This window comes from Lathyrus oleraceus, chromosome 7, assembly GCF_024323335.1.
Source record: "Lathyrus oleraceus cultivar Zhongwan6 chromosome 7, CAAS_Psat_ZW6_1.0, whole genome shotgun sequence".
NCBI classification, from domain to species: domain Eukaryota; kingdom Viridiplantae; phylum Streptophyta; class Magnoliopsida; order Fabales; family Fabaceae; genus Lathyrus; species Lathyrus oleraceus.
This window is the reverse complement of record NC_066585.1, coordinates 18,596,099-18,604,045: the sequence shown is the minus strand read 5'-3', so window position 1 is coordinate 18,604,045 and position 7,947 is coordinate 18,596,099. Positions and strand designations below refer to the sequence as shown.

The window sequence follows — 7,947 nt, the reverse complement described above, 5'->3', positions numbered from 1 at the left end:
GATGTTCACAGGTGATTATCCTTCCTCTTCCGTATGAATCTTTTACGCTATATTCCTGCTTCTTCCCTATGGATTCTTGCGGTTGTTTCTTCTTCTTCAGTTTCTTTCTTGGAGTGATTCTGGTGAGATGTTGATTGTTGATGGTGAAGGTGTCGTGAATTTGTTACGGTAGTCGAAGATTCTGTGAGTATGGTTGAAGATTGACACAGTGAATGTCGTTGAAGAATCGAGGTGGAAGTGGAGGTTGAAGCGGTGGTTTAGCTCTGCCGTGTAGAGCTTCGAATGATGAAGCTCCCACAACAATGGAGGATGAGCGTGTACTGAAGGTGAGGATTGAGTGCAGAAGCTTTTTGGGAATCAGGGAAAAATCTTCCGAACCCAATGATTGGCAATGATTGCCTCTTATATAGGCTTGATCCAAGGGGCAAATTGGAGAATTGGATCTGGGTTGTTAGATCCTGATTTTTGCCAGCTGGATTTAAGTGAATGAGAAGGTGAGTTTTGAATTAAGTCACGTGGGATTTAGAAAAATGAATAGCACGCTTCACTCTTTGATTTTTTCACTGAAGTTTGGATATTCTCATTGAACCAAATTGGTTTGGATCCCTTAACTTCCTGAACTGCTTATTGTTTTGGAACTCATTGCTTTGAACTGAACTGCTTTTTTTTTGGATTATATGTCTGTGTTGGTACGCTTAGACAACTTGCTCTGTTTCTGCAGGTTTTCTTGGTTTTTGATTCTGCAACAGGGTAATGGTTACGACTCAAATTCCATTTCTTGCCTTGCATTGCCAACTGTTATGGATTTTGCTGGTGTAGCCATTAGAATCACCTTGATCCTCTTTTGCAGGTAGCTCTGAAGTTGCAGTGGGATGCTTGGTTGATATGACTTAGCTCAAGTCAAATGTTCCAACTCTAGTCATTATGTATTGATCTGGTATGTATGGTTATGTATGCGTTGGACATGTTACCGTTTGTTTTGCTTGCTACCACATGATGCTTCTAACCCTGTTGTGCACTATTGATGCTGAATGGTGTTATGGATATGCAGGTTAGGTTCCTTGTAGCATGGCATTGCAGCAGGATAGGGTGTTTTAGTTCCCACCATTTCAGAAACTACACAATCAGAGATACAACTGTCACCTGCTAGGGAAGGTTTAACCACAACTCTGCAACATGATACGTGTCGGATTGCAGGTTGTATGCCCATGAGTTACTGCAGGAACGTGTTTGTAGCATGTAATGCATGTCCTGTTTTGGGTCTGCAATAGGGCTTGCTTGGATGTGACCAGCCTGCTGCAAGAATGTAATTTACTTGCAGTTTAGCTTGGTGCAGCTGCTGGCTCATGCTAGTTCTGCACAATAGGGTCTGCACCGTAATTCTGGTTCAGTTCCTTGCCATGCTCACTCCCTTGGCCTTGTTTCTTTTGGCAAGTCATGCTCCAACAAATCCATTTCTAAATGCTCTACATTACTTGGTGTTAATTGCCTTGAATTCTAGTATGTGGCTCACTTTTATGCAGGTTTTTGGTGGTATTTAAATGCAGAAATTTGGTTTTGGAATGCAGAATTTTTGCTGTATTTTATGCAGAGTTTTTGTGTGTTTTATGCAGAGTTTTTATGCAGAATTTTGGATGCACTTTAATGCAGAATTTTGTTTATGCAATGCAGAATTTCTAATGCAGAATTTTGTTAAATGCAATGCAGAATTTCTAATGCAGAATTTTGTTAAATGCAATGCAGAATTTCTAATGCAGAATTTTGTTAAATGCAATGCAGAATTTCTAATGCAGAATTTTGTTAAATGCAATGCAGAATTTCTAATGCAGAATTTTGGTTTTGTACAAATGGATATGGGTATGATTGGATAATGGCAATTGGTTTTAAACGGATAAACTAAATTGGATATGATTTGTGTTGAGTATTGGATAAAATGGATTATGGTAAAAAAATGGATATGAAATTGGATAATGATTAAATTGGAATAAAAGTGGTTTTGAGGGATATGGAATTTGGATAGCCGTTAAAAAATGGTTAAATGGATTTGGTTAACTAGAAATGGATATGGTAATGAACGGGTTCTAAAAATAAAAGTGGATTTAGATTTTGATTAAATGGATATGGGTTAAACCAAATGGATACAAATGGATTAATGAACTTGGATTAAAATTGGATAAATGGGCTTAATGGGCTTATGAGATTTTCAAGATGAGATATGGATATGAAAAAATGGTTAATGGGATAAACTTGTGGGCTTAACAAAGGGAATGAATGGGCTTAATGCAACCACGATTAAATTTCCACAACCAAATCACCTTTTCAGTGATCAACTAGGATCATCCAACTCAACTTGAATTTCCAAGATTAATTCGAGAAAAAGAACGAAAGGATTTCTTCTTCAAGATAAGTATTTGTAATGACAAACGACCTTCTTTGGGACATGAAGGAAGCGTCTCAAACCATCTCTCGACCTCCTAGCCCTTAGTTGACTTACAATTGACTTGTATGGACCTTAGATAACTTGGTCACGCACTGTGGACTTTGAGCCTTCAACACTTGGCCAAAATGCATCAGAAAGAACCTTGGATCACGTAAGCCCTCTAGAACACCCATAGACCTTTTCCATCATGAAAATCCCTTGCTCTCTTGCACAGATGACTTCTTCTGATCAGTCTTGCCTGATAAAATGCAATATGCTATGCAATGCTAAGGCAATGTTAATGACCTAAAAAATGAAATGGATGTACAAATGGGAGGGTGCAAATTTGAGGTGCTACAGCTGCCCCTATTCAATCAACTGGGAACCCGAATGGATGAGAGCAACGACTGTCAGACTTTCAGGGTAAACAGGGATTGAATACCAAGAACCATAGAAATTTGCACACTGCTGGGAATTTTTTTTGTTTTCTTCTTTCTTTTTAGGCTAAAGCACATCCCGACATCGACACACGATGAATGGGAACAACAATCATCTCAACTAGATGCCAACGGACAACTAGGAAACACTCCACGTTTACCAAAACCAACGGAGAGGTAACTCAACTCTACTGGGGATAACCAGGAAAGGATACAACCATACGTCAGCGGACGTAATGGGGAAAAACTCAACGTTTACCAAGACCAACGGAGAGGTAACCAATCATTAATGAATGACTGGAAGGATAGTGATACAACCATACGTCAGCGGACGAAATGGGAAAGACTCAACGTTTACCAAGACCAACGGAGAGGTAACCAGACATCATAGGATGAATGGGAAGACTCGACCAGACGTCATAGGACGAAAGGGAGACTCAACGTTTATCGACACCAACGGAGAAGGAGAAAACTCAGCCAGACGTCATAGGACGAAAGGGAGACTCAACGTTTATCGACACCAACGGAGAAGGAGAAAACTCAACCAGACGTCATAGGACGAAAGGGAGACTCAACGTTTATCGACACCAACGGAGAAGGAGAAAACTCAGCCAGACGTCATAGGACGAAAGGGAGACTCAACGTTTATCGACACCAACGGAGAAGGAGAAAACTCAGCCAGACGTCATAGGACGAAAGGGAGACTCAACGTTTATCGACACCAACGGAGAAGGAGAAAACTCAGCCAGACGTCATAGGACGAAAGGGAGACTCAACGTTTATCGACACCAACGGAGAAGGAGAAAACTCAGCCAGACGTCATAGGACGAAAGGGAGACCACAACCGGACACCAAATAGGACATCTACTGGGGATTCTGGCTGGGAAATCAACCAGACATTAATGAATGACTGGGAATAGGGTATACAATCAGACGTTCATGGATGAATGAGAAAAACACAACGTTTATCGAAACCAACGGGGAGGTAAATCCACTTGGGGAAGGGTACAACTAGACGTCATAGGACGAATAGGAAAAACTCGACGTTTATCGACACCAACGGAGAGGAGAAAACTCTGAGGGGAATCATATGGTATTACCAAATGATCTGTAGGGAATAAGCAACTAGACGTCATCGGACGACTAGGAAAAACTCGACATTTATCGACACCAACGGAGAGGAGTTTCAACTGGGGACGACCCTATGGGGAAAGATATCAACTATACGCCAACGGACGCATAGGAAAAACTCGACGTTTATCGACACCAACGGAGAGGAGGACTCTTCTGGGGAGAGTGAACACAACCAAATCATCAACGGATAATCGGGAAAAACTCGACGTTTATCGACACCAACGGAGAGGAGGAATGCTTCTGACTAGGGAAGGAAGGACGACGTTACGAACATCGAAAGATGATATTTACCGACATCAAAGAAGACCAGACACTACGCATGACTGGGAAAGCACCGAAAGATGGTGTTTACCGACACCAAAGAATACCAGACATTACGCACGACTGGAAATCACCGAAAGATGGTGTTTACCGACACCAAAGAAACAACACACGCGGGTGCTGACAGGATGCTGGCATCTACCAAATGACAGGGCAAGGCTGAACACTTGCGGGGGGTCTCACTGGGGAGAAGCAGGCTTTCCTTTCACCAACGGATGAGGAAATAAACCTCTGTGGGGATTAATCCAGAACACCATTAGGAGCAACTGTAGCAAACGTGCCGTACATGTTGAACAAAAATCCGCCTCTGCCGGGGATACGGTCTGATCGGGTTAACACATGAATGCATATGTTTGAATTTTTCTATGGCGTAATGCTCCACATCGAATGGAAATGCTACGCATTTTTGAGGATGCAATGATTACTATATGCAATGCAACATTGGCTAAACTGCCAAACTGATCAGATACTCCAACTCCGCGGGGAGACTCCGTTTGGAGAATACTCTACGAGGAGAGCCTTATTGGGGAATGCCTTGCGGAGAAAGCACCGACTTCTCATTCATACTGGAGAAACAACATTGTTGCCGGGAACAGGATAGACTTCGCTGGGGATATCCTTCACAGGACTCAATCCACTGGGGGACTCCGCTTGGGAAGCACTCAATACTCCGCTGGGGCAGATAACACCAAGCAACTCTTCGGGGAAAGTACTCTCTGGAGTAACAAGATCACCTTACTGGAGAATGATATAGCACTTCACTGGGGGAAGACTTAACCAAACCTCAGGTAGGACAACTCTGCTTTGGGGAATAACTTCTACTCCCCTGGGGACGATCCACACAATCCACAGGTAGACTAAACTCAGCTGGGGATACAAATACCGATCCGCCACGGAAACTCGTCCAATCCACAAGTAGGATGAACTCTGCTGGAGAAATATTTCTTTGAAAGCCGCTCCACTCGGGGAACTTGCTGAGGAACAAACCCACACCACTCTGCTGAGGAGAAACAACTCTGGTGGTGAGAGCAACCATTCTGTTGGGGATGCTAACACAATATGTCATACTGGAGACGAACCCCCACAACCCTGCTGGGGAGAAGCACTCACGACCCTGCTGGGGATAACAATATCACAAACCCAACTGCTGGGGAACCTGCCAACACAAGCCTGCTGGGGGTAGGAAATCCTTAGATCTGCCGAGGAAAGAAGATACTATCCACAGGCACCTCTGCAAGGGAACACAACTCTGACAGCTCTCAAACTTGCTCTGAGAAGGACCTGCTGGGGAGATGATCACAGAAGACGACCTGTAAAACAGCAAAACACAACGCCCCAGGGGTATATGGACAAGATACGCTCAAGTGTCCTCAACCTTCAAAATGATTTTCAAATGTTTCATCCTTCTGCAAGTTATTGTTTAGCCTTCATGTTTTATTATATGCAATGTTTATCAAAAATTTGGACGTTTTTGCAAACAAACAGTAAAAATAAAAACAAGAGAGCTATTTATCCGAATAACGACTTTTATTGATTGAAAATGTGCCTGAAAAGGCAAATACAATGGGAAGCAATTCCTAGAAAGAGGTAATTGCGCACAAGAGGAAAATAAACTATCCTAATGGCAATGTGAATACAGCATCCACTATTTCCCAATTCTGTTATAACTCACAGATCATCAGTTTTCCTCCCAACTCCTTGCTTTCTGAGAAGAATGACTGGACCGATCACATCTTTCGGGATGGTAGACGAACGAAGCGTGATGAAGTACAGATAACTCAGACTGTAGTCTCCGCTTTAATCCCTCTTTTGGCTGGATCGCCCTTTCGGGTTTTCAATCCACCGGGATACCCATTTTTGCCTAAGTCGCCCTTGCGGGTTTTCGACTTACCGGGTGTACAAATTCTTTTCATTTATATCCCTAATTTTTGCCCGAACCTTTTCTTTCTGTTTTTTGGTTCGCCGGGATGCCCCTTTTTGCCTGGACTCTTTTATTCCTTTTGTCCAGCGGGTCTATTTATGCGAAGTATTTTTTGACTACATCTGAGTTAACAGGGGACGGAAAATCTTCACCATCCATTGTTGTAAGCATCAAGGCTCCACCGGAGAAGACCTTTTTAACAACATATGGACCTTCATAATTAGGAGTCCACTTGCCCCTGTTATTTGTACCGGGAGGAAGGATCCTCTTCAAAACTAGATCACCAGTCTGAAATGTCCGAGGACGTACTTTCTGATCAAAGGCTCGCTTCATCCTTCTCTGATATAACTGCCCATGGCACACAGCTGCTAGCCGTCTCTCTTCGATAAGGCTTAACTCATTAAACCTTGTACGAATCCACTCGGCTTCGTCCAGCTTGACATCCAATAATACCCTCAGAGAAGGGATCTCCACCTCAACTGGTAGGACTGCTTCCATACCATACACAAGGGAGTACGGGGTTGCCCCGGTCGACGTACGCACTGAGGTACGGTACCCATGCAAAGCGAAAGGCAGCATCTCATGCCAATCCTTATACGTCACGACCATCTTTTGCACAATCTTCTTGATATTCTTGTTTTCCGCCTCTACAGCACCATTCATCTTCGGTCTGTAAGGAGAAGAATTGTGATGTTCGATCCTGAAATCTCTGCAAAGCTCTTTCATCATCTTGTTGTTGAGATTTGAACCATTGTCAGTGATGATTCTCTCAGGAACTCCATAACGACAGATGATTTCTTTCTTGATGAACCGGGCAACCACTTGTTTGGTAACATTAGCATAGAAAGCTGCTTCCACCCATTTGGTGAAGTAATCAATCGCAACCAAGATGAAGCGATGTCCATTCGAAGCAGTAGGCTCAATCTTCCCAATCATATCAATGCCCCACATGGCGAACGGCCAAGGCGAGTTCATGACATTCAACGGGCTTGGTGGTACATGCACCTTATCAGCATAGATTTGGCACTTATGGCATTTCCGAGCGTACTTGAAGCAATCGGATTCCATAGTCATCCAATAATAACCGGCTCTCAACAATTTCTTTGACATTGCATGACCACCAGCATGGGTACCAAATGAACCCTCGTGCACTTCTTGCATCAACACGTCTGCTTCGTGTCTATCCACACATCTGAGCAGGACCATGTCAAAGTTCCGTTTGTACAGCACATCATCCTGATTCAAATAAAAGCTTCCAGCTAGCCTTCTCAGGGTTTTCTTGTCATTCCTCGGCGCACCCTCAGGATACTCCTGAGTCTTAAGGAAGTTCTTGATGTCATAATACCACGGTTTCTCATCAATCGCAACAACAGACTCGGCTGCAAACACATACGCAGGCCTCTCGAGTCGATTCACTGCAACATGTGGCACATGATTCCACCAATGGACTTTTATCATGGAAGATAAAGTAACCAAGGCATCCGCCATCTGATTCTCATCCCGGGGGACATGATACAACTTCACCTTCTTGAAGAACGTCAGTATTCTTCTGGTGTAATCTCTATACGGAATCAAATGAGGCTGATTCGTATTCCAATCTCCATTGACCTGATTGATCACTAGAGCTGAATCTCCAAATATGTCAAGAGTTTTGATTCTTAAATCAATGGCTTCTTCTATTCCCATGATACAAGCCTCATACTCAGCTTCGTTGT

At 43.2% G+C, this 7,947-nt stretch overlaps 1 long non-coding RNA gene across 3 annotated transcripts; it reads left to right on the top strand.

The window, feature by feature from the left end:
* Positions 1-480: 480 nt before the first annotated feature.
* Positions 481-1,687, top strand: LOC127106892 (uncharacterized). Of its 3 annotated transcripts, none has more exons than XR_007795529.1 (3): positions 481-494; positions 722-937; positions 1,052-1,687. It is a non-coding gene; the product is annotated as an uncharacterized LOC127106892 (long non-coding RNA). The 3 variants fall into 3 exon arrangements; XR_007795527.1 differs by lacking the exon at positions 481-494 and having other exon boundaries at positions 561-750; positions 851-937; XR_007795528.1 differs by lacking the exon at positions 481-494 and having other exon boundaries at positions 507-937.
* Positions 1,688-7,947: the final 6,260 nt, after the last annotated feature.